This window comes from Paroedura picta, chromosome 4 (assembly GCF_049243985.1).
Source record: "Paroedura picta isolate Pp20150507F chromosome 4, Ppicta_v3.0, whole genome shotgun sequence".
Classification (NCBI taxonomy): domain Eukaryota; kingdom Metazoa; phylum Chordata; class Lepidosauria; order Squamata; family Gekkonidae; genus Paroedura; species Paroedura picta.
This window is the reverse complement of record NC_135372.1, coordinates 38336675-38364033: the sequence shown is the minus strand read 5'-3', so window position 1 is coordinate 38364033 and position 27359 is coordinate 38336675. Positions and strand designations below refer to the sequence as shown.

Sequence of the window (27359 nt, the reverse complement as noted above, 5' to 3'; positions counted from 1 at the left end):
GGGCTCCTGCACCGCCTGGTGGATTGGGTCCCGTGGGGCACGATCTCATCTGGAAGTGTGTCTGTGTGGGGGGGAGCCAGTCGATTAAGTGGTGTCCCACCCATGTTTGCAAGGATTATGTGCGGGGGGGGGGACGGGCTGAAAGGGAATGTGCCCTCTTCCTTCCCTCTCCACCCCCCCCCCCCAATTCCTACACCTTGGTACTTCATTTCGTGTGCCCTGGCCAGAAGCCAAAGTGGGCTTCCTTTAGGACCAGCATTTGCTCTGATACTGGGCTAAGCCCTGAAAGGATATTTAAAAAAATTAATAAAGAGTGCTTGGGAGCATGTGCAAAGTGATTTTTTCCTTCCCTGGGTCCCCTTAGCATCTGGCATTGAAGGCAGGATGGGTAGGCCCTGAGAGGGGTGGATGGGCTTGCTCCACTCTTGCCTCCCCTTGAAACCAGCAGTTCTGTTCGGGTCCCAATGGATCGTGGTTGGGTCCCAGGAGGTTTTCCAGCAGTGCTTGTGTTCATGTTGGGGGTGGAATGCTGGTTACATTCCCGGTTCTTGAACAAGACATAGTTGCAGCAAACGATTTAATGCCCAGATAACACCCAGGCATCTGTCTGAGTTCCACATTCTGGGGGCTGTGTGTGACCCTGTCCCCTCTGTCCCCATAGCCCTCACCCTCACTCCTCAAGGTCCCACACTAAAGGTAGGGGGAGCTTCATCACCACCCCTGCAGTTTTCAATACCGGCTGCACAACTGGGATCCAGATAAATCTCCGTCTTGATTGGAACCCCCTGCCGTTCCCCTCTGCTGCCCTCTGTGGTTTTCAGGGTGTGCGTGTGAATAACCTGCCAGGAGAACACAGCCCTGAACCCCTTTTCCTCTGGGCTGGAAGACCAGTCTGCTGCTTTGCTGGATCCCTCCATGTAAACGGATTAATCTCGGTAGACATTTCTGGTCCTTTGGATGGCAGCCTCCTGACAGCCCCAGGTACAGGGACGGCGATAATTCATTCCGTGGAGTGCCAGCCAGTGTAGTTTAGGAACGATTTGGCTGTCACTCTTTGGAAATGTGCATCCAATAACTGCTAGAGGATCTGCCTAAATCTGCTTGCTAGTTATGGGGAGAGGAGGACCGACTGTCCTAAAACTTTGTGGCTGTTTCGTATCTTGACATCTAGAATCTGTTTGTGTGTCGGAAGTGCCAACACCGGTTTTATTTAAATGCACCAATGAATGGCATCAAAGTGAACACGAGCATTTTAGAAAGCTGAGAGATGTCTATTATTAGGCTGATGTTCTAAACGTTCCTTGGCAGAGCAAGCCATTAAGTGTCTGTTAGTGTCTTACTCGTACGGGTTGCATGATATCGGGAAAGGCACTCCGAGAGGCATTTCATATCAAGGTTATTCTGCCTGTTTACAGCTAAATAGGGAGCCAATCAGGGGTCCCTAATGAGCGTGCCTGTAGGGTGCACGTAATCGGCACACTTGTACTTGAGGCACAAACTTAAAACATCGTCGATGTACAGCGAAACATGTCACGCACGAGACGGCTGTGCAAGGGTACCAGTTTTGTGGAGCAATTCCTGCTTGTGAAATGCCAGGATTTCAACTTTGTCTGTGATGTAGGTTGTATCCTGCCTGTCTCCGCTGGAAGGGCTGGGCTTGAAAGGAGAATAAACTGGTCCCCCCAAAGTGTCTTCAGAGCATTAATTCAGCCCTTAACTAGGGTGTGTATTTGCAGTGGTGTTGAGGGGTTGCCTCGGTCCATGCCTTCTGTCCTGCAGGACTGTAAAGGAACGGAGCACAATTGAGGTGGCTGGTTTGTACAGATCTCTTGAATCCCCATGAACCTTCGTTTCCCAGAGCTGGAGGTCTGAAACCCTGCAGCGGAGGGCTGCCGGCACGGGCGTGGAGCTAGTGGGTGAGGCCAGAGAGGAATTTCAGCTGCTTATTCTTCTGGCCAGGCAAGCATGTGGCAGAGAGCAGCGATGGGAGAACAGGTTTGGTTTTTGCCAAGGTTTGGGAATCTTTAAGAGTAGCACCAAAGGCAGGATTTCATCAAGCGTTGCTTTCTAAGCACAGAGCTCTCATGAGTGGAAGAGGCTTCAGGGATAGAATTTCTGCCTGTTAAGGCAGCAATGGTAGGCACTGGAGCACTTTTGGAGGTTAAGACAAGAGGCAAATTGAAATGGAAATTGGAAATGTGGGTAGATCCTAGCCATGTGCATGGTGCGCAGTCGTGTAAAACTGGGGATGATGTGGCGCTTGAACCTCTAAAACAGGTGGTGGTATATTTGAGTTGGCACCTCTGTGGCAGATGTTACAGGTGAACTTTTCTACTCTGGGGGGTTCCATGGGAGGGCTTGGTTTGGATCCATCCTTGGCCAACAACACGTCCCTTCTGAGTAAAATCATTTTTTCAACTCCTGCTCTGGATTTGTGAAAAGAAGAAGAGTTGTTTTTTATATCCCGCTTTTTGCTACCCAGAGGTGTCTCAAAGTGGCTTACAACCGCCTTCCCTTCTGCTTCCCACTTTGTTGGCCTTAAAGGTGCTACTGGGCTCAAAATTTCAGACCAACACGGTGATCCGCTTGAACCTGTCTCCTCACAACAGTCACTCTGTGAGACAGCTGGGGCTGAGAGAGCTCTGACAGAACTGGTCTGGGAGGACAGCTCTATCAGGACTGTAAATGACCCAAAGTCGCCCAGCTGCCTCCATGTGAATGAGGAATCAAGTCCAATTAGCTGCCGCCCTTAACCACTATGTCAAGCTGGTAGTGTCGCTTCCTTGATTTGTCCTTTTGCAGGGCTGTTTTGTAGATGGCTTGTAAGTGGGGTTGCCAACAGGCCTGCAGAAAAAAGTCTTGTTACCAAAACAGAGGCTTAATGTGTAAAAATGGAGCTGGAGCTTGTCATGGTTATGGCAATACTTTAAAATAATTCACCTTGTCAATAATGTCCCTTCAAGCTTCTCTTAAAGGGGCAGGGCATTTTTTCCCTTCCAGACTTGTTGATAACTCTACAAGTCAGGTGCCTGCCCATGAAAACTGGTGATTGTTCCTCAAAGGCCTGGACAGGTGTGACAGAACAAAACTGGCCTTTCTGTGTCAGTGAAGAGCAAGGGACACATGCTGCTTTTGCTATTGGTTCAGGGGACACGGACAGAGCTTTCCTGGAACTGATTCAAGATTTCCTTGAACATTGTGGCCTTTAGTCTCATACACAGGAGCACTGGTTCCCCCCAGGTGGAAAACTGTGTTTCCTTCCCATTGTAGTGGTTCGGAATGTGGATTTCTGATCTGGCGAGCAGGGTTTTATCCCACACTCCCCCACATGCAGCCAGCTCGGTGACCTTGGCCTCACCACAGCACTGATGTAGCTGTTCTGACCAAGCAGTAATCTCAGGGCTCTCTCAGCCTCCCCTCCCTCACAGGGTGTCTGTTGTGGGGAGAGGAAAGGGAAGGCGACTGTAAGCCGCTTTGAGACTCCTTCGGGTAGAGAAAAGTGGCATAAAAGAACCAACTCTTCTTCTTTGCAAGGGCCTTCTGGATCCATTCAGCTCCTGCATGCTGGGCTTGGGGCCAGTGTCCCATATACCCAACGCAAAAAGTGGGTCTGTTACTGTGGGGTGAGGTTCAGCAACATGCTGCGTTTCAAAGGTCACATCGGATAAGTCTGCCATTACAAAATCACCTATGCAACAATGAAGGCTAGGCCTTTGGGGTAGTTCCCCTCACCCAAAAAAGGAAGCTAGGATTTTCAGAAATCTTGCAGGAGAATGCAAACTACATGAACACTCAGATTGTCCTTGGTTATTAGCAGCAGCAGCATGAATGGAGGGTGGGCTCCCGGCGTCTTTAGTTGTTTCGTAGAAGGGAGCTCTCAGTGCATGCCTCTAGCTTTTGCGTGAAAAGCAGCATATAAAAGCCAACTCTTCTTCTTTTTCCAATAAAGTGCAGGAGCATTTCCCCAAATGTCACCCTAAGTCAGCAGTTCCCATATTGTGCACTGGGGCACACTATTGCATTGTGAGAGAACTGGTAAAGCACTGTGAATTTTTTTTCTTATTAAAACCCCAAATATCCATTGTTAGAGGAGGCTGCCTGCTGCTTCTCTGAGTGATGTACTGTTCTGGCCTTGCAGCTTTCCAATCAGGTTTACCTCCCCCCCCCCAAAAAAAAGCTTCAAAAATAAGGAACACCGTTTGATATTACCAGTACTTAATTAGCATCTTGTATTTACATTGCAAGAGCCTCTTGCGGCACAGAGTGGTAAGGCAGCCATCTGAAAGCTTTGCCCACGAGGCTGGGAGTTCAATCCCAGCAGCCGGCTCAAGGTTGACTCAGCCTTCCATCTTTCCGAGGTCGGTAAAATGAGTACCCAGCTTGCTGGGGGTTAAACAGTAATGACTGGGGAAGGCACTGGAAAACCACCCCGTATTGAGTCTGCCATGAAAACGCTAGAGGACGTCACCCCAAGGGTCAGACATGACCCATTGCTTGCACAGGGGATACCTTTACCTTTACCTTATTTACATTGCATCATATTAAAAGTTGTTTTGGGCTGTCATGGCACATGAGAATTGAAGTGACAGTTCCTTGGATGCAGAGACATGGCCCACTTCTCCCCACCATAAATGGAAGTCACCCATCATGACTCTGTTCTGGCCATGCCTCCTTTCTATCAGAAGAAGCAACAAGAACAGTAGCTCATGCAGAACGTCAGCAGGTGGGCTTCAGTGAATTTGTGCACATTCAACAAATGTAAACCTTTCCAGAAATAAGGGCAATGTGTAGCTTTAATGGGTGGTTTTTTTTTTGTGGGGCGGGAGGGGACAGGAAAAGTATGCCTTGGCTATCCAGCATTTAGGAAGTACTGCCCTAATACCTGTCCAGTAGGTTCTTAGTATTCCTGATTCATGCATAGGCTTAGGTGGCTTGCTACCCTGATCGAAAGCCAGCATCATGTAGAGTGGTGGCTTCTGTTCTGCAGAACCGGGTTTCAATTCTCCACTCCTCCTCCTCCTCCACCTGCAGCCTGCTGGAGTCACAGGTCTCAGGGCTCCCTCAGCCCCACCTCCCTCACAGGCTGTCTGTTGCGGGGAGAGGAAAGGGAAGGTGACTGTAAGCCGCTTTGCGACTCCTTCAGGTTGTAAAACGTGGGATATGAAAAAAACAGTCCTCCTTCTCCATCTCAGGTTGTAAAGACCAAAGGTGGACATTCCCAGGTGCCACTGAGGGTTTCAGGAATGGCATCGGGGAGACAAGATCTACCAAGATCTGAAAGCTTATTTTGGGGATGCGCACAAAGACTAATTTCCCAGCCAGCGCATAGGCTAGGACCCCGTGTTGTTATGGGCCCTTGGCCTGGGGCACCAGTGAGGAGATCAGAGAATGCTCACAGAGGGTCAGAGCGTAGCAGGGAAGGGAGGGACCGCCCACACCCTTCATGGCTCCTCTAATGCAGTGTGTTCTGATGCTTTATTATATTTTTTGTTTAAAAAAAAAAACATTGTTTCTCATCAGACTCATAAGCCAGGTTCCTTGGCTGTGAAAGGCTGTGTGTGATGGGATAATAATAGGACAAGGTTGTCTAAAAGTCGCAACTAGAGTGACAACCCACAATGTTAATAATAGTATGTCATTAGGTTTATATATATAATATATATAGAGAGAGGGTTGGATCCCACATAAAATTTGTACTGAGAACATTATGGTGGTGGTGGGGTTGCTGTCTCCCCCCCACCTCCTGCTGTTCCTGAGGGCCTTCTGGGTACAGGCAGAGAGGTTCTGCAAGTACCTTCGACCCATGGAAATCTTGTGTTGTAGCGATCCCCTATATTTTTTACATGTGCATACAGGCCATTCTACTAAGGGAGGCGTTTTCAGTTGTCCGAGAGCTTCATGTGAGAACATCTATGTATAACGTGGGGACTAATTAAGTTAATGTATTAAAAAATTTCTTGCCCTCCATCCCTGGAGTTCTGGGCCATGTCTGTCTCTTTCTTTCTTTCTTTCTTTCTTTCTTTCTTTCTTTCTTTCTTTCTTTCTTTCTTTCTTTCTTTCTTTCTTTCTTTCTTTCTTTCTTTCTTTCTTTCTTTCTTTCTTTCTTTCTTTCTTTCTTTCTTTCTTTCTTTCTTTCTTTCTTTCTTTCTACCCCCACCAGTTCTCTGGGGTCTTCAGGCAGCTTACAACAGAGTTGTGGAACAGCTCTGTCTTACAGGCCCAGCAGAACTGATCTCAGTATGCAGAGTGTTCCACCAGGCTGGGGCCAGAGCTGAAAAGGCCCTGGTTGTGGCCAATTTCAGTCCTTTGGGGCCAGGGATCCTGAGCGAATTCCAGTTGCTAGATCTTTGTGTTCTTTTGAGAGGGAGGCAGTAATGTCCTGATTGGCTCTTTGGAGACTTCCAGCTCCTTTGAGCATATTTCTTCCATGCTCACCTCTTGAACACAACAGACTGAATGAGATAATAAACAAAACTCTCTCTCTTTCCTTTTTCTATGCAGAGTTGTTTCTCTTCACAATAATACTCTTCTTTTAAGCAGCCTGGTGCTCCGTTCTCTCCCATATTTAAACTCTGCCAACAGGCACTTGGGGTCTTGAAAACACCCACCCAGTTACTGCTTTCTTAGACAGGTTACTTTATTCCAAATGGATGATTCCTAGCCCCTGAAGGTGGAGTTAGCACCACCCAACTCAGAACGCATTGCGAGAGAGAAGAAGCCACCATCTTGTCACCTGCCTCTTTTCCCAGGAACCTCCCAAGGCCAACATCTCTCCTTCTCGCTGGCAGCGCAGCTGCTGTTTCTCCCTTTCCCTCCTTGCTGGCTTGTCTTCCCTTGTGCTCCTGGTACCTCTCCCTCCAGCCCTTTCCTCTTCCTGAATATTTATCACCTCAGCTCCAGGCCTGCTTCTTGTCTTAAGCTGGCAGCTCCTGGATGACCAGCTCCAGGTGGTGTTGCCTGAGGAGAGCAGGGCTTAGGGAGGGGATGGATTTCGGTGGGGTATGAGAAGAGCATGCTTTTCACTACCCAAAGGAGTCACAAAGAGGCTTGCAAGCAGCTTTCCTTTCCCCTCTCCACAACAGGCACCCTGTGAGGGAGGTGGGGCGGAGGGAGCTCTGAGAACTGTGCCTCCAGCAGGCTGCAGGTAGTGGAGGAGTGGGGAATCTGAGAGAACTGGGACTGGCCCACGGTCACCCACGCTTGGAGGAGGAGTGGAGAATCAACACCCGGCTCTCCAGATTAGAAGCTGACGCTCTTAACCATTACACCACATTGGCTCCCCCACTGTGATGGCGTAGGGGGCACCTTCTGAAGGACCATTTTCTCTAGTTGGGTATTCCATAAACATGAGGACTAGAACCTTGTTTTTCAAACAATGCGAAAAAAACCCTTCCAAAGTTCAGATTCCAGGCCAGGTGCTGGACATGCACAGAATGTCACTAGTAAGAACCTGCAAAAGGCTGATAGCCTTGCTTTACTCTGGCTACGGAATCATAGAATCATAGAGCTGGAAGGGGCCATACAGGCCATCTAGTCCAACCCCCTGCTCAACGCAGGATCAGCCCAAAGCATGTAGGAATGTAGGCATGCAGGCTGCCGTCAGACTTAATGCAAGCTCTCTGCAAAACCCATGAGGAATATCTGTTCCCTGTACTCTCTTCTGGGAGGTATATTCCCTCACCTTTCCTGTCTTTGCCTCGGTTGCAATCTCGGTTGCAAGGGATCCACAATCCCTTGCTCTTCTAACCAGGGTTTTCTTTCAAAGCAGAACATGAAGCTGGCGTTCAAAGTGAGTTAGCATCAGCCATGGTTACAATCCATGCAAATATCATGTCTGACTCTGATTAACCTGGACAAGGGTAGAAAGAAGGGTGGTCCCGCATGGGGATGTGGGTGGGGGTGCTTTTTGTAAACTGACGCACCTGTGTGCAAAATTATCCTGTGCCAGCCTATCATAGGACATAGAACACTGCTACCCATACAGTCACCTGGTTTTTGTCTGCACTGTTGGTTGGTTATGAGATTTTATTGTCAGCAGCCTGATTTGTCCGTAGCACCAGGTTTTGTGATTTGTCCGCTTTTCTCTAGCCAAAATGAGCATCTCCATAGGTAGGGAGCCAATTTGATCTTGTTGGAAGGAGGTGCTTTTGAGGGGAGGAGTCCTAAAGCAAAAGATTTTTGTGACAAGGCGCCACCTTTATTGAATCAGACTTGCTGCTGAGCCTTTGATATCGGCCTGATGTTCTGAAATTGAGGGGGCAATGCTTATCTTACTATGCCAAGAAAAACATCACCTGCTAAATCTCTACATACCAAGCAGCTGAGGAAAGTGGAGGAGTGTATGATGTTGCCAAGTCCAGAGTGGGAAATTGCAGACTAAAGTGTGGGGAGAGATAGGACCTCAGCATAATGCCATGCAATCGGATTTCTGAAGCCACCATTTCCTCCAGGGTAACTCTAGGCCCTTCCTGGACACTAGTCCACCTAAGTGAGAGGGGAATTACCCTTCCCTGTTACATACCCTTATAGATTGAATCCAACCCCCCCCCCCCACACACACACTGTTGTTAGGGAAGGAAGGAAGGAAGATAGTTCTTGTCTTTTTTCCCTTTGAGAGACTGCCTAAGCACCCACTCCTGTAGCCTGTAACAAGGATGTACTCCCCCACCCCTTGTTTGTGTGTAAACCCCAGGAACATGTGTGATGGGTGGGACTTCTCTGGAACCCCTCAAGGCTGAGGCCACCCAACATCTTGTCTTATCTTGTCTACAGTTAGTGGACCAACAAGATGGCATCTGTCTGACCTTTGACCTTCAGAGCCATAGTTTACAGAGCCAAGTGGGACAGAGTGGGCATTCCTGATTGTTAAGGAGCATAATCATTGTTAAATGCTACATACTAAATTACGTCATGCATTCGTCATGCATTCGTTATTGTTATCCGCCCAGATGGTTTTGTCCCAAGCTAACTCTCTGTGACACTACCAGCCTCAGGGCCCAGATTTGAACTGCCTCCTCCCCCTGTGCTGCTCTTATTTAAAAGTTCCCCAAAGAAATGTTCAGAAAAGTCCCAGCACCTCCTCCATCATGTCTCTCGTATCTTTGCATCCCTACTCGGCCCTGCCAGGTGACCAGCCGAGTCTAACTTCCCTTTCAGGGCTTTTTTGTGCATAAAATGAGGAGAGGGACACAGTTCTACTGTCCTGACATCCTTGCAGGAAGGAATGGAGAAAGACAAGCCCGTGGAAGGGCCCGTGAGCCCCTTGCCCTCTTGGCGTTGAAGCGACAGCGCTAGCTGAGGGGCAGCTTGTGTCTCCGCGGTAGCTGACTCCCGCAGGATTTTGGAATCCCCTTCAAGTCTGACCAACTTGATTCCAGCATGAGCTCTCCTGAGTCGGCGATCACGGAGTGAAGGCAGGAGGTGAGAAAGGCCCGGCGGCCCTTAATGCTCTCCAGACGGGCGGCTGGTCTTTCTGAGCCGGGCTTCTTTAGCGGTGCCTTTAAGAAAAGCCTCTGAGCCATTCTCTCCCTGGCCCGGCCTTCATAACAAGGTGTTTACAGAGCGGCGCCGGAGGGCACGAGAAGATGGTTTCCTGCGTCATCCGACTCCTTCCAGGCCTCTCACCGGAGGCACCGACAATTTGCTGTGGGAGCCAAATTGTTCTCTGGAGGGAGGAGGCCCAGGAAGCCGACGGCTGCCAGGCACACAAACAACCGAGGCTGCAGGAGCGGAAGGCCAACTGGGCCGGTGTGGGTCTCTCGGTGCCTTCTCTGCCCCAATTTCTGGCAGTGACCCAAGAAGATAGTTGGTAGGCCTCTGGAGCCTCACAGAACTTTGAGGCAGGGAGTTACCAACCCTTTCCCTCATTTGGGATCTGTTAACCAGCCTGCTGCAAAAGCAGTTGTGTGGGAACATAGTTTGGGGAAGGGAGGGTCTGAGCCTCCTTTCTGAGGAGTTTCCCTGATCAAATATGTCTTGCCTCTGGTTGCTTTCAGCTTGGGTGGGAACAGGCAAGCAGAATGGGGCTTAAAGCAGCTGGGGAGGGCCATTTTCAGGGGGCAAAATGGAGGGAAGAGTTAATCCCTCCTTCCTCAGCTGGGCTGCAGCCTCCAGTTGGTGGCTTGAAATCTCCTGGAAGTTCAACTGGTCTCAAAGGGACCGAGATTGGTTCCTGTGGAGAAAGCAGCTGCTTTGGTCTCTGTGGCATTATATCCTACTTAGGGCCACCACCCCCAGGCAACTCCTCCCTCCAAATTCCCCAATATTTGCATCTTTATTCCTCAGTGCCAGTGCCCCAAGCTGTATTCGAACCCCCGCCCCCCCAATAGAGAGGCTGGCTTTAAAACTGGTCTCCAGATGACAGAGGTTATTTTCCTTGGAGAAAATGGCTGCTTTGGAGGATGGACTCTGTGGCGTCATATCCCTGCTGAGGTCCCCCCCCCCCGTTCTCTAAACCTATCCCTCCCCAGCTCTACTCCCCTAAAAATCTCCAGGAATTCCCCAACCTGTAGTTGGCAACTCACCCCTCCCAGTCTCAGATTTCCCCTTAACATCATGTGCTTTGGACTGCTGTTCATTTTTGTGAAAAACCCACAATGCAACATTATTCCTGTTTTACAAATTTTTATTTATATATTTTTATTTATTTGTGGACTTGTATACCGCTGCTCTCAAAGAGACTCACAGTAAAAACAATACAGCCCCTAAAAATCCCTATATCACATTAAAAGATGATAAAACCATGGAGTTCTAACCCCCCCCCCCCGTAGAAAGAATAGCAGCTGCTACATCTATGACCAAATTGGGTTTGGGACCTAGATCTTATACCCCCAAAACAAGTCCTTCTCCTTGTATTTTGCACTGGTGAACCTGGACCTCCTCTCATTCTGTACCCCCCCAGCAAAGGTAACTTTTTCACAGCACGGAGAAAACATTTTTATCTGCTGAGTCCTGTGGCCACAGTGGCTGGCTGAACCGTTGATCCTCAGCACGCATTAATGTTGTTTTTTTTAGAATGCACAAATGAAATAAAGAGTGCTAAGTCATTGCCATCCCACATTACAAAATCATGGTGCCTTCTTGCTTCTTGTGTTGTGGGGACAGAATCTATAGTTGTCTTGAAATGGAACCAGGAAGGAAAAATCTGGAAGCATCTGTCGTCTCCAGGTTGCTGCTTGAGAGTAAAGTGCTGAGCTCATCCCAAGGGGAGGGAGGGGGGGGGGAGAGGGTATCACAGCTGCCATGTGCCTCCAGCTTGGCCATGCAAACAACTTTCTCATGTCTCCTTTCTCAGCCTCTTCCCCCACAGCTGCCCATGGACCTTTCTCCCCCTTCCCTTTCAAATGGAAACCAAAGAGAGCCCCCTGCCTCAGTGAAGTATTGCGATTGGCCCTTTCCTCTTGGGCATTCGTTTTTGCTTGTGGGGATGTCTGCCACGCTTTCTCATGGCAGGCTCAGTGAGCTTGGGGACTCCTTGTTGGCAAATCAGCACCGTAAAGCAAGAAAAGGGAGCTGGTTCAGGTGGTGGTGGTGGTGGTGGTGGTGGGGGGGGGGGACAGGACACAAAGTACTGGAGATCTATGATTGGGTCTCCCACTTTTTCTAAGGGGTTGGGCTGGGCTTCCCCTTTGTTCAGAGCAGGGATGCTAGGGTGCTCTCCCCCAATTCTTCACCCTCCCTCTGAGAACCAATTTTTGGCAAATCCATTGGGCTTTCAAGGTGAGGCACTAACATTGGCTCCCTCTGTGTAGCAACCCAGGACTTCCTTGGTGGTCTTGCCATCCAAACACTAACCATGGACGGTCCTGAAGAAATTGGAGGCAGGCACCATTTTGCTGCGCTCCTTTGTTGCACAGGCTGCTGTGGACTCTGGCCTTTGTGGGCAGAGTTATCCTGCTTGGGGTGGGGGGGGGGAATCACAGAAATGAGCAGGTTGCACAGTCCGCTTTTGGTTATTGCTTGCAAATTCCCCAGCCCCCTCTCTGCTGCTGTTTCTCGGCTGTGAAACGAGAGGACCAAAACTTTTCCACCCCTCTCCGGCTCTGGAACTTCCTCTGTCCTGATTGCCAAATGAGCTGCCTGGGCGTGTAACCCCTCTCCTCCTTTTAATAAAACATACGAGCTCTTCTGTCTGGGAAGCAAATTAATGCATCCATCGCATTGCATTGCCTGAAGCGAGGCGTCTGGCTAGCTGTGTCAGAAAAAGCTGCAGCGGCGGCAGGGAGACATGCCTCATGCCAGCCAGCAGGGGTCAGTGTATCCTCTCAGAGTGGGGCCGCCTTTCGCCGTGCCTGTCCAAGCATTTTGTACTGTTAGGAGGATGCTTGGGAATGATGTCTTCTGGAAGGGGTGGGAACTGGAGGCCTGCAGAGAAATAAAGCCAGCCTTCAGCTGTAAGGCCAAAGCAGGCAGCTGCCAATCCACAGACTTCCCACCCTCTTCTGTCCCTCCTTTCCCAAGTCATTGCTTAGATGCAGAAATCTTACCCCAACCTTCAGCTTCTGGGTGTGTCTAAGCCTCCCTAACTATAAAGGTAAAGGTATCCCCTGTGCAAGTACCGGGTCATGTCTGACCCTTGGGGTGACGCCCTCTAGCGTTTTCATGGCAGACTCAATACGGGGTGGTTTGCCAGTGCCTTCCCCAGTCATTACCGTTTACCCCCCAGCAAGCTGGGTATTCATTTTACCGATCTCGGAAGGATGGAAGGCTGAGTCAACCTTGAGCCGGCTGCTGGGATCGAACTCCCAGCCTCATGGGCAGAGCTTTCAGACTGCATGACTGCTGCCATACCAGTGTGCCACAAGAGGCTCCTTCCCTAACTATATCTAGGTCTTAATTGGAGCCAGCGGTTGTTCTATCCATAAATAGCTATATAAGGGGATCATGGGACTTGCCGCATGCATCTTGTTCCTGCAACAACCATGTGGGCTGATTTCCCCATATGGCAACTGGAGGAGAGGTCTGGGGGAGAGAAGCTACCTTCATGGCCTCCCTTTGGAAAGATGCTAAATAAGAGACCTCCCATTGCAGAGCACCGTCTCTTTGCCATGATACCGCACCTGCCCTCATTTCCAGGGCTCGCTCCTGACGCTTCTTACAGTTGTTCAAATGCCGAAATTCATCACCAGGTAGAGGCCACTCCAAAAATCACTCGTTTGTGTGGAGCAAATGAGCTCAGAGCCCTTCACGGCTCCTTCTCGCCAGCCAGCTGCCGAAAAATCAGAGGAAGCTGCAAAAAGGTGGGGGAAACGGCATTCAGATTACCCAGCTGCTTCTGCAGGGAGGGCTCCTTTCCTCTTCCCACAAAACTTAACCTTGACTTAACCCCGCCTTGGTTTGGGAGCTGCAGGCTGCAACGTATGGCTTTATTTCTCTGCAGACCTCCAGCCACAGATCACTCCTAAAGAGATGATTCTCTGTCTACTACAGGTTATCCATTCCTAAAGGCCAAGAGCAGCTTGCAGAGTTCTTTGAGAGCCCATGTGGTGTTGTGGTTAAGAGCGGCAGCCTCTGATCTGGAGAACTGGGTTTGATTCCTCACTCTTCCACATGCAGCCAGCTGGGTGACCTTGCGCCAGTCACAGTCCTGTCAGAGCTCCCTCAGCATCGCCTATCGCACAGGGTGTCTGTTGTGGGGAGTGGAAGGGAAGGCGATTGTTAGCTGCTTGGTAGTGAAAAGTGGGGTACAAAAAGCAGCCTTCTCTTCACCTGCTTTATCCTTGCAACGACCTCATGACTTTTGCTGCAGGGATTTTTGCTCTAATTGCATCCAAGTTAGATTCCTGAAATACCCTTTCTTTGGCGCTGCCTTTGGAAACTGTTCGGAAACATCACTTGATCCAAATTGTAGCAGCTGGGCTATTGCTGGAGGCTGGCTACAGGGATTGGATTACCCCGGCAGGCACCCTTCACAGGATTGGTTGTTGCCACAAGGTTCTAAACAGCGTGGGAGGAAAGGTACTTGAAGGGCTGGGGTTTTGTACCCCACTTTTCATTACCCAAAGGAGTTCCAAAGCAGATCAGAAGGAGGAGGAGGTTCTTATATGCTGCTTTTCTCTACCTGAAGGAGTCTCAAAGCGGCTTACGGTCACCTTCCCTTTCCTCTCCCCACAACAGACACCCTGTGAGGGAGGTGAGGCTGAGAGAGCCCTGATATTACTGAAGAAGAAGAAGAGTTGGTTCTTATATGCTGCTTTTCTCTACCAGGAGGAGTCTCAAAGTGGCTAGCATTTGCCTTCTCTTTCCTCTCCCCACAACAGACACCCTGTGGGGTGGGTGATGCTGAGAGAGCCCTGATATCACTGCCCGGTCAGAACAGTTTTATCAGTGCCGTGGTGAGCCCAAGGTCACCCAGCTGGTTGCATGTGGGGGAGTGCAAAATCGAACCCGGCATGCCAGATTAGAAGTCCGCACTCCTAACCACTACACCAAACTGGAAACACCTTTCCCCACAATAGACACTGTTTGAGGTAGGTGGGACTGAGAGAGCTCAGGCAGAACACCACTGCAAGAACAGCTCTAAGAAAATTGTGACTGGCCCAAGGTCAGCCAGCTGGCTGCATGTGGAGGAGTGGGGAATCAAACCCAGTTCTCCACTGAACCACGCTGGCTCTTATCGTGTATTGTTCAGCCTGCCCTTGAAGATGTTCTTCTGAAGCCCTGCGTTCTGTGGCCTGACTTCGGAGACCAAGTGGGTGGCGATCAGGGACAGGGCTTTTTTAGTGGCGGTGCCTTCCCTTCCCCCATGACGCTTCCCTGTTCCCTGTCTGGCTCTTCTGTAGCAGGCTAAGCCATTTCTTTTTACTTGGGCTTTTGCTTAAGATTTTTTTTTTAATTTAATGCTGCTCAGTGTGTGCGTTATGCTGCTACTATTGTCTGGCTTGTTAATGGCTTCTGTTTTTAAATGCTCATGGTTTGATGGTTTTGGTTTAATTGAAAGCTGCTTCATGCAGGTCTCTGGAGAAAGGAAATGGCATGCACGTTTTCTAAAGAAAATAAATAATCCATGTTAGGTAGGTTGGACTGTGAGAGGAAGGGAAGGCGATTGTGAGCCACTTTGAGATCCCTCCAGGTAGTGAAATGCTGTGTACAAACATCCTGCTTTTCATAGAATCACAGAGTTGGAAGGCTGCCAAAGAATGCCATCTAGTCCAACCCCCTGCTCAATGCAGGATCAGCCTGAAGTGTCCAGGATAAGTATCTTCCCAGGCGCTCTTTAAGGACTACCATTGAGGGGGTCACCACCTCCTTAGGCAGTCAATTCCACTGCTGAACTACCCTGACTGTGAAAAATGTTTTCTTGATAACTAGCTGGTATTGTTCTCCACATAGTTTAAACCCATTACTGCAGGTCTTTTCCTCTGCTGTCCACAGGAACCTTTCCCTGACCTCCTTTATGTGACAACCTTTCGAACATTTAAAAACAACAATCATGTTCCCTCTCAACCTCTTCTTCTTCAGGCTGAACATTCCCAGGTCCCTCAGCCTTTCCTCACAGGGCTTGGTCCCCAGGCCCTAGTTCATCCTCGTCACTCTCCTCTGCACCTTATCAATTTTGTCTCCTCCTTTTTGAAGTGAGGACTCCAGAACTGCACACAGGACTCCAGGTAGGGTCTGACCAATGCCATATACAGCTCATCTTCTAATTATAAAGCTTTCCAGCGGAACTGTCTCTTGTGGCGAAATCTTGGGCTGTAAATCACTGGCAGGACGTGAGTAGTGAACTATCCTACATTACAAAGGTAGATGAAATGCTTCCAAAAAGAGTGACGGTGAATAATATTGCCCGACTCCAGAGGACCAGCCAAGGATACAGGCTGTTTTAGAAGATTCCATCCCCGGATTCCTCATCGTGGGCTGAGCAGATCAAATAATTATCGGGCAGATGAATTCCCAGCCGAGCGAGGCCTGCTCTGTTAATTACCGTGCATGGCGTTCCTAGCGGCAAGTCAGATTAACAGTTCCTCGACTGAGCGTGCTTCCTTGGGAGATGATATATCTGAGACGTGCTGGGCAATAAAAGAGAGTTAACCAATGGTTCATTTTCAGGGGTGGGAGGGATTTGAAACTGGCAAGGCAAAATAAATACCAGAAAACGTGAACACAAGAAATCTGGGCTACTGAGGGAATTTGGAAACAAGACTCCTCTCGGCAATGGAGAACTTATTGATGCATCTCTCACCACATCTGAAATGTTCTCACTGAACTTACAGGGTGTTTTATTTTTTGGTGGGAGGACATGGCCACATTTCAGAAAAAAAAATACAAGATCACCGGGTGGTGGGGGTGGGGAGGAGCAAACAGCACAGCTAACCTGTAGACAGCAGAGGTGGCGTAGTTGGGGTAGGGGAAGAAGCACATAATCACAGGGCCTGGTCCTTCTGGGAAAGTTTGTGGGTGTCCTGCTTGCAGACACTCAGCAGGCAGGTAGAGGTAGTCAGGATATTCCAAAGTCAAGATGCCAGTAAATGTACACTTACAGCTACAAGTCCCAAGGGAAATCCAAAAGCAGAGTTGTAGAACACAGACCAGAGATGAGGAAATCAGTCAGGCACACAGAGCCAAAACGATCAACTTCCACTTATTTACTGCCTTGTTTGCTGCTTTTAGCTATCAGGCTAACAGGCTAAACACTTGTCAGTCACCGTAGTCTTGCTCCTGCAAACACTCATCCTCATAGAATCATAGAATCATAGAGTTGGAAGGGGCCATACAAGCCATCTAGTCCAACCCCCTGTTCAACGGAGGATCAGCCCTAAGCATCCTAAAGCATCCAAGAAAAGTGTGCATCCAACCTTTGCTTGAAGACTGCCAGTGAGGGGGAGCTCACCACCTCCTTGGGCAGCCTATTCCACTGCTGAACTACTCTGACTGTGAAAAACTTTTTCCTGATATCTAGCCTATATCGTTGTACTTGTAGTTTAAACCCATTACTGCGTGTCCTCTCCTCTGCAGCCAGCAGAAACAGCATCCTGCCCTCCTCCAAGTGACAACCTTTCAAATACTTAAAGAGGGCTATCATGCCCCCTCTCAACCTCCTTTTCTCCAGGCTGAACATTCCCAAGTCCCTCAACCTATCTTCATAGGGCTTGGTCCCTTGGCCCCAGATCATCTTCGTCGCTCTCCTCTGTACCCTTTCAATTTTATCTACGTCCTTCTTGAAGTGAGGCCTCCAGAACTGCACACAGTACTCCAAGTGTGGTCTGACCAGTGCCGTATACAATGGGACTATGACATCTTGTGATTTTGATGTGATGCCTCTGTTGATACAGCCCACAATGGCATTTGCCTTTTTTACCGCTGCATCACACTGCCTGCTCATATTATATCCTCATGGAGGCTGCACTGTGCTGCCAAACTGGCACTGTGTCCCCTTTTGCATCTCGCTTCTTGCCTTCCTCCTTGCACTGTTACCGAGGCTCTGGTGACATGGGAGGTGAACTGGCCAGCAGATGACTCTCCATTGCCTACTTGGGGCTGGAGTTGTTGGGCATTGTGTTGCGGCCTGACTGCAGATCTCTGTCTGGCTTCTCAGAGGCTGCCTCCTCCTGCAGTGTCCCTCTCTGGCTCTGGGTTTGGATCAGGTCTGCTGGCTGTCTTCCTCTGAGGAGTCCTCTGCACCCCTTTGCTCTGCTGGGGCTGGCTGCATTGCAAACAAGGGAGCCAACTCTTCTTCCCCTTCTCTCCTCCCCTCCCCCCCTTTATAGGAAACTAAAGTCCAGTGAGCAAAATTTGTTCAGGGTCTCTGGCCTCCAGGAGATCAAACTGGCTTCAACCAGGGCAGACCGCTCTGCCAAATGAGATCAGAGCCTTGCAGGACCTTGGACAGTTCCACAGGGCTTGCAAGAGAGAGCTGTTCCTCCAGGCTTATGGTGGAGGCTAGAAGTGACAACAGACACCTCTGACTTCTCTTTTCGATTCCACGGGGCTGAAATCTTGCTGAGAACTCTTCTTCATGACCCTCCCCCCCAACGCTCCACATGAGAGAGAAAGCACTAAGAGCAATTTTAATAACTAATATTTTAATATTTAATATTTGCTTTAATGTTTAATTTAAAGTTTATTTTGTATTTATGAAATTTATATTACTGTAATCTGCCCCAAGTTTTTGAAGTTAGGGTGAAATATAAATTCCAAAATGAGTGCAGCGGGGATGGGCCAGCTTTGCCGCCTTAGAGGAGCTAGCAGCGACTGGGTTTTGTTTTATAGCTGCTTGATCTCCTTGTATTGTTTCTACTGAGGCCACTAGCATCTCTATGCCTAAACTGGAGGTCCTCACCCTTGTAGAGCCTGTGTGTTCTTATAGAATTTTGCAAATAGCTAATGGGCACCACAAGAAAATGGCCATCCTGGAGGAGGGGCAATCACAGAACATTGGGAGTTTCTCAGAAATGTCAGGAGTTTCCTGGCCAAGTATCCTCCACTCATATGGCCAGCTGTTTCCAAAGGGATGTGGAGACACAAACATCCCAGTCAAGTGGAGGAAAGTCAGGGCTGGCTCTTTCCTTTAGGGCAGTGGTCCCCAACCCCCGGTCCAGGGACCGGTCCGTGGATCAGTCGGTACCGGGCTGTGGCTCCTCCTCGTTCTCCTCCCCGGCTGCTGCCTCAGGGGCTGCCCTGCCACTCTGCCACCAGCTCACCTTTGGTGCTCTCCAGAGGCCACCATGGCTGGAGCTCCCCCTTGGCGTGGCACTGTGCAGTTGTTACTGGCAGCGCCCTCCAGTGGTGGTAGGAAGTCAGGGGCACCGGCGGGAAAGCAAGTGGAGCAGGGGCTCAGGCGGCGGCGACATCCCTTGGCAAAAGATTGCCCCCCCCCAGGGTCTCAGAAAAATTGTCAAGCGTTGACTGGTCCCCAGTGATAAAAAGGTTGGGGACCACTGGTATAGGGGACAGAAGCTTGGGATGAAGGTGGTGGGTGCAGGGAACCTCAGTGGTTAGTGCCACAGTGTCCGTGGGCTTAACATTGAGAATCACTGATCTAAGCATCTAGTCAGGATGATGATGATGATGATGATGAAGAAGAAGAGCTGTTTTTTTATGCCCCACTTTTTACTGCCTGAAGAAGTCTCAGTCGAACAGGCTTCCTCGTGAGGTGGTTCTCCATCTTTGGAAATTTTTAAACAGAGGCTGGATAGCCATCTGATGGAGAGGCTGATTCTGTGAGGTTCAAGGCAGTGGCAAGTTACAGTGGATGAGTGATAAGGTTGTGAGCATCCTGCAAAATGCAGGGGGTTGGCCTAGGTCCCTTCCAACTCTATGATTCAAAGGATTGAACTTCATACTAATTGGTGTATATCAAATTATATTGCTCACTCCAAATGTGACTGAAAAACCTTGAGCCTGGCCTTAGAGGACACTCCTAAATCACCTTAGGACTTTACTTCAGTGTAATTTTGAGGCACCTTCAGATATGAGCCAAAATCTCACTGGCTTTCTTGGAACTCGCTTTATTCACTTGAAATTCCTTGTGGGCACCAACACCCCTAATTTACCTCAGATTTTGGCTTCAGGGAAGGTTAGGGTTCTCGTGGCGCACCAGCCTGTGTCCTTCCAAAGGCCCAAGTCAATTTCCTCCCCAAACATAATGCCATCGATGTCTCTGGGCATGTACAATAGGGCCACGCCGCTGCCTGCATTTCCAATTATTATGGCATTAGGTAATTGTCAGGGTGATTAGCATTGATTTTCACCAAGCAACATCCATTTCCTGAATCAGCATTTGCAGTCAATTAAGAATACTTTAACCAGGAGCTAGACACCTTGTTGGACAGGCAATGAGCTGGAAACCCAACTTGCAAGGAGAAGGGAAATACAAGGAAGATGTGTGCCACTGACTTTAATCCATCAGAATTCCTACCAGCTCACTCCATGGTTTTAGCTCTTTAAGGGTGAAGCGCAGTCTTTGTATCGATGCTGTGAATTCCAAAGTCCAGAGAGCCTCAGTTTGGACTGGGACCGTGATGTGTGTAGGAGAAGGGCGTCAGCTGCCTCCTTGTGCCTTTCTCCAGATCTGGTGAGCAACAAGTGCAGTCCCAAGAAGTTTGGAGTGGGGAAATAGTCCAGGGAGAAGACTGAAGCCCCTTCTTTCCCCTGCTCCATGGTTTCAATCTGAATGAGAAGAAGAAGAACAAGAGCTGGGTTATTGTTCCCTGTTTTTTACTCCCTGAAGGATTTTCAAAGCATATTATAATCGCCTTGTCTTCCTCAAACACAGTTTACTAGTTTAACAGAATTAACTTTTGCTTTATATTCCCACTGTCATGATGGTAGTTCGTAGTTTGAGGAAGAGCGCTTGCACTCGAAAGCTCACGCCCTGAATAAATCTCGGTTGGTCTTAAAGGTGCTACTGGACTCTGATTTTGTTGTGCTACTTTGTTGGTTCTTATATGCTGCTTTTCCCTACCTGAAGGAGGCTCAAAGCGGCTTACAGTCGCCTTCCCATTCCTCTCCCCACAACAGACACCATGTGAGGGAGGTGAGGCTGAGAGAGCCCTGATATTACTGAAGAAGAAGAAGAGTTGGTTCTTATATGCCACTTTTCTCTATCCGAAGGAGGCTCAAAGTGGCTTACAGTCGCCTTCACCTTCCCATTCCTCTCCCCACAAAAGACACCCTGTGAGGGAGGTGAGGCTGAGAGAGCCTTGATATCACTGCCTGGTCAGAACAGCTTTATCAGTGCCATGGCGAGCCCAAGGTCACCCAGCTAGCTGCATGTAGGGGAGCGCAGAATCGAACCCGGCATGCCAGATTAGAAGTCTGTCCTCCTAACCACTACACCAAACTGGCTCTCACAGTTACTGGAATTCTGATCCAACACAGCTACCCATTTGAATCTCCCCACAACAGACACCGTATGAGGTAAATGGGGTAGAGAGCTCTGAGAGAACTGTGAGTGGCCCAAGGCCACCCACCGGACTGTTTGTGGAGGACGAATGGAGAATAAAACCCGGTTCTCCAGATGAGAGGCTGCTGCTCTTAACCACTACACCATGCTGGCCCTTAACCACTACATCGTGGTTCTGTATGCTCAGAACTGAGTTCCCAGCAGTACTTGCAGCTTACCGTGAGTCCGCCGTGGTGGTCACATGTCAATCATAACAAGTCTACAACTGGTCACTCAGCCTCCCTTCCAACTAGCTTGGGCAAGTAGTAGCCAATACATAACACCCCCACTCTAGAATAATAGTCTAGAATCTGCCGAGAAGGATTTGGGATAACTGTTGGCGTAGAACAGGGGTAGTCAAACTGCGGCCCTCCAGATATCCATGGACTACAATTCCAATGAGCCCCCGCCAGTGTTAGCTGCACATTGTGCTCTAGAGCTGTTCCAAGTTCCTGCTGATGTTTGCTGGCAGGGGCTCATGGGAATTGTAGTCCATGGACATCTGGAGGGCCGCAGTTTGACTTCCCCTGGCGTAGAACATTACCCAGATCAGAAACCAAACCCATCAACTAAATCAAAATCTGAATGAATGTATTGTTCCTCCCCCATTTTCTCACTTGGGGAAGTAGGCATTTGGAAACTGGTTTAGTTATTTTCTATTTAATTTAATTTGTTGTTAGGTGCGAAGTCGTGTCCGACCCATCGCGACCCCATGGACAATGATCCTCCAGGCCTTCCTGTCCTCTACCATTCCCCGGAGTCCATTTAAGTTTACATTAATTTAATTTAAAAAACCACTAATGCTTGAGGTCTTCTTTTATGTATTTTAATCCTTTTGTAAGCTGCCATGAGAACTTTGTGGAAGGGCGGGGTATAAATGCAATAAATAAATGGACCAGTACACTGAAATCCAAAAAGAAAGTGGACACAATTGAGAGGGTTCAGAGGAGTGGGATGAGGATGATCCGGGGCCTGGGGACCAAGCCCTGTGAGGAAAGGCTGAGGGACTGGGGAATGTTCAGCCTGGAGGAGGTTGATGGGGGACAGGATTACTGTCTTTAAGAATTTGAAAGGTTGCCAATTGGAGGAGGGCAGGAAATGTTTCCTGTTGGCAGCAGAGAATATGACCTGCGATCATTTTTATTTATTTTTATTTCCCTGAATTTCTATTCTGCCCTCCCATAAGGCTCAGGGTAGTTCGCATAAAATGACGTGGGTATAGATCAGAATCATAGTAACAGTAATCATAACAGTGGTTCCAGATTTAAACAGAATGTTATAACAGATTCACATTGTAACAAGTTTTAACATGAATCCCTAGGGAGGTCAGTTTGGTTCAGGTCATGGAGGGGGATGTCTGGGGGGACCAGCAGATGTTGTTGGGTCGGTCAGCCTCAACCAAATGCCTGTTGGAGGAGCCCTACGGAATTGTGGTAGTTGAGGAAGGGCCCTGATCTCTTCGGGGAGCTTGTTCCACCAGGTGGGGGCCAGAACAGAAAAGGCTCTAGCCCTCGTTGAGGTCCGGTGTGTTTCTTTGGGGCCAGGAATCACCAGCCATTTGGCGGTAGTGGAGTGTAGGGGTCTTTGGGAGGTATAGGCAGAGAGACGTTCTCTCAGGTACACTAGGCCCAGTACGTGGATGGCCTTCAAGGTGATTACCAAAACCTTAAGCCTGATCTGGAATTTGACTGGGAACCAGCAGAGTTGTTGAAGTGCAGGCCAAATGTGAGAGCTCCACAGTGTATTTGTGAGGATCCTGGCCGTGGCATTCTGGACCAGGTGCAGTTTCCGGGTCAAAGATAAGGGTAGGCCTGCGTAGAGTGAGTTGCAGAAGTCCAGTCTAGAGGTGACTGTCGCATGGGTCACTGTGGCTAGGTGTTCTGGGGCCAAGCAAGGTGCTAGTAGCTTGGCTTGGCATAGGTGGTAAAAGACCTGCTGTGCAACTCTGGTGACCTGTACCTCCATGGAGAAGGAGGCATCAAGGATCACACCCAGGTTTCTGGCGGAGTGTGTTACTGATAGCTGCACTCTGTCCAGGTTGAGTAGGCACGCTTCCTCGCTTGTTCCCTTCCTACCCAGCCACAGGACCTCCGTCTTTGAAGCTTCATACTCCTCTGCTAGAGCCACCTCGTCACCGCTTTTAAACTACGTGTAGAACAGTACCAGCTAGATGTCAGGGGGGAAATTCACAGTCAGAGTAGTACAGCAGTAGAATCGGCTGCCTAAGGAAGTGGTGAGCTCCTCCTCAGTGGTCAACTTTAAGCAGTGGCTGGACAGATACATATCCTGGATGCTTCAGGCTTATCCTGCATTGAGCAGGGGGTTGGACTAGATGGCCTGCATGGCCCCTTCCAACCCTATGATTCTATAAACTCCTGAGGATCCAGGTTCTAGTTTTGTAAGGGAGGCAGCCCCTGGAACGGTGTTCCACTTCTCCCGGCTACCGCTTCAAAAGCCCCTGCTTTTGATTTTTTGTGTGTGTGCTTGTGTGTGGCCTGAGCTACCGGTTGCCATGGCAAATTTAAATGAACCCCGCAAGTTGCTGAGACAAACCTTTTGTCCAAGGCTGCTGTACACCCAAAGGAGACCATTCAGGTTTGTTCTTTGGGATCTTTGAACGTAACGCAGCGTGGGCCGAAAGTGTTCCTCTCCCCGCACTGAGAGGCTGAAGGTGTGCTTGAATGGAGCCCCGCATGAGTCAGTTTTCAGACCCCCAGTCTCTGATGCTGCCGTTCTCTCTCCCCCCTCCGTTGCCTCGGGAGGCACAGCGATTTCGCTTTGCTTATTTGGCTGACAACACACAACCCGCTCGGCTGCGCAGGGCTCCTTTCTATATAAATAAATATATAAACTGTCCTGAAGCTGGAATTTAATTAGCAGCAGCTGGGAAGGAAGAAAAGCACACAGCTTGGGAAGCGCTCGACAATTCAGGCCTGCAGGACTCAGCAGTTTGACATTCTAATTCCGCGATTTCTCACCTTTCCACCAAGCCAAGACGGTAAAAGGTGCCTTGGATTGTTCTGCAGTGGCCCGGATCCCCCAGCCGGGGCTCTCCACGGAATAGCGTGGGGTGGTGGGACCCTCATTGGAACGGCTCCATCCCTTGCCTGCTTGGTTATGCTTAGAGATGCAGAGAATCCTGGATGCTGTAGGCTCATCCCGCATTGAGCAGGGAGTTGGACCGGACGGCCTGTATGGCCCCTTCCAACTCTAGGATTCTAGGATTGCTGTCGCAGGCATGTTCAGCAGGCAGATGTTGCTCTTCCGTCAGCGTCAGTCATCTGTGAACCGTGGCGCAGCTTGTCTGCGGGGCCTGCACCTGACACAAGCGTCATGCTGAGGACCCAGGATCACGGGTGGACGTTGTGTGCTTGGCAGTTCAAAGGCACAGCATGGATGCTCCTTGGTTGCTGCAGTCGGATCAGAGATCTCATTGGGCTGTGTGGCATCGTGGTTGAGAGGGGCAGGCCCTAATGTGGAATAACTGGGTTTGATTCTCCACTCCTCCACAAGCAGCTAGCTGGGTGACTTTGGGCCAGTGATTTTAAAGCTCTCTCGGTCCATCTCACAGGGTGGCTGTTGTGGGGAGAGGAAAGCCAAGATGTTTGTAAGCTGCTTTGTGACTCCTTCAGGTTGTGAAAAAGCGGATATAAGAAACCATCTGTTCTTCTTCTTCTTCTGGTTTTGGTTTAAAGTGATAATTCCTTCTGCCCCACACTCCCATCCTGGGCATACCAGTGCCATGAATTATGAAAATTGTGGTTGTATTTTATTTCTGAAATGATATTAATAAGCTGCATCATGATTATGGGCTTGTGAACTAAACCAAAGCCATCCACCTTGCCGACCACTAGCCCCTATACTTAATCCATAGGTGCCACATGTAGCCAATGTGGCTCTCCAGATGTCCATGGACTACAATTCCCATCAGCCCCTGCAAGCAGAGTTTGGTTTGGTTTACAAGCATGCTGCTGGCAGGAGCTCATGGTAATTGTAGTCCATGGACATCTGAAGAGCCACATTTTAGCCACCCCTTAGGTTTTATGGCATGTCTCTTTGAAGCCAAGAGTCTTGTGGATCGGCAGTGACACAGAGAAACTGATAGGTGAATGCTGGAATATTGCCCAATGCGATGACATCACTTCCAGGTCACACTGGAAGTGATGTCACAGTGTCTGGCAAGGCTAATCATCACACCTTTTGTTTCCTGCCACCCTGCTGAGTGGCATGGAGAAGAGCCACAGAAGCACGAGACCTCATCTCCCTAATCTACTTGCCTGCATTGCTTGTGTTGTACTTCTGCCTCTTTCTTGGCTCAATAGATTAGAGGAGCCCTTCTCAATGGGGTACCCATAGACAAAGAAGAAGAGGAAGAAGAAAGAAGGAGGGTTGGTTTATATACTCTGCTTTTCTCTACCCTAAGGAGTCTCAAAGCAACTTACAATCATCTTCCCTTCCTCTCTGACGGTTGCTGTGGTACCCACAAGTATATTTTTCAGTGTCCACTTAAATATGGATATCAAGTTTATTGCTGAAGCTGAAGCCATAACAGCCAAACAAACTAAAACATAAAAATACATATCATGCTGAGTGACAAATAACCACAGTCTCCCTTTGTACACATACAATAAAGGGTGAAAATGAAAGTAAAGCCAGTACACAAGTTATACAACATTGCTACAATTATTGTCACAAAGTGAAATAAATAAACTAAAAGGAAGGAAGAATTATGAATAAGATACAATGAGGATTCCTCGGCCATTTAGGGACAAACCTTTTCCTAATAATTATAGATGAGATGAATTTAGCAACCATTAAAGTGACAGGAGGGAATGCATCTGTCAAAAATATGATTTTGCCTCCATCAGAACCAGAAACAGTAGTCAATATTGTGTTCAACTTAACCCAAATATCATCATATAAAGGGTAATACAAGACATAATGAATGAGATCTTCTACTTGGTTAAGCCCACAAAGGGCACCACCAGCAATCCAGTGAGATCTGATTAAATCTGCCATGCAAATATGCTGAAGGAAAGGTCCGAAACCTTACACAAATAAAGGCTTTTCTTAGATGGGTATTGGTTAATATTCATGTGCTTTCCCTGCCAGGACTCTTGCTGTCTTTTGTCCACTTTGTTGACACAGGAAGAGCTTCAGAAGAACCCAGGAGGCTCCACCTCTAGGAAGCACTTATTTGGAAACAGCTACCTCTTTGTAGATGAGCCTCTTGTGACACAGAGTGGTAAGGCAGTCAACATGCAGTCTGAAGCTGTCTGCTCATGAGGCTGGGAGTTCAATCCCAGCAGCCGGCTCAAGGTTGACTCAGCCTTCCATCCTTCCGAGGTCGGTAAAATGAGTACCCAGCTTGCTGGGGGGTAAACGGTAATAACTGGGGAAGGCACTGGCAAACCACCCTGTATTGAGTCTGCCATGAAAACGCTAGAGGCCGTCACCTCAAGGGTCAGACATGACCCCGTGCTTGCACAGGGGATACCTTTACCTACCTTACCTCTTTGTAGAAGGACACTGGAACCTCCTAACATTTCATAGAAACTTTCAGCTTTATTCTGACTAGACCCAGACCCCGTGCCAACCATTTTGAAATTGGTCCCATCTCCATGGCAGCCATTTTGAATCTGTCCTTTGTGGACGCATGCATAGGCTCCTCTGTATTTTGTTGTAGTAACAACTGAGTGAGGTTTGATTCAAATGGGTAGCCATGTTGGTCTGAAGTAGCACAACAAAATCAGAGTCCAGTAGCACCTTTAAGACCAACAAAGCTTTCGAGTGCAAGCACTCTTCCTCAGACTCTGAGGAAGCACTCTTCCTCAGACTTTTCCTCAGACTCTGAGGAAGAGTGCTTGCACTTGAAAGTTCACACCTTGAATAAATCTTTGTTGGTCTTATAAGTGAGGTTTGTTGGACTAAGAAGTATGACCTTCCTCCTCCAAATCATTGGGGGCCAGAAAGAAGCTTCCTGTTCTCTGAACAACATACTAAAGTTACCTGTTTTCATCTAGCAGACTTTGTTCAAGGCTCATGGGTTATCCCGTGCTTGTTTTCTGAAACAAATGTCAAGTTAATTTCAAAAAAATGTAAAAGGTGCCCTACCCAGAATGAATCCTTCTGAGTTTTTATTGCTTTGTGGAAGAGGTGCCATGTCAGACTTTAGTAGGGGAGCCAAAGAGATTGCAGACGTTCGGAGGTTGGTTTCCAAACCCACATGGGCAAACAGTTGAGATGAAACTGAACAAAGAAAGAAAGAAGTGTATATTAAAGAGCATTTGTTGTAATTTCTTTGTCAAGCCTCATAACAGCCACAGACTTCATTGTGTTCTGGAATAGCAGACGGGTCTCAGACACCTTTGGGTTCAAGGGAGAGCTATTTGTTTACGAAAGATTTCTGGAAGATAAAAGGACCAAAACACTTATCTTTCTAGCCTAGCTCCTCCCACGTCCTTCAGATGAAAGCAAG

The 27359-nt window shown here is 48.7% G+C and overlaps 1 protein-coding gene across 1 annotated transcript in view; it reads left to right on the top strand.

Moving 5' to 3' along the window:
* The window catches only part of BRINP2 (BMP/retinoic acid inducible neural specific 2), a 132595-nt gene that overhangs the window by 889 nt on the left and 104347 nt on the right, over positions 1-27359 (top strand). The window lies entirely within an intron of this gene.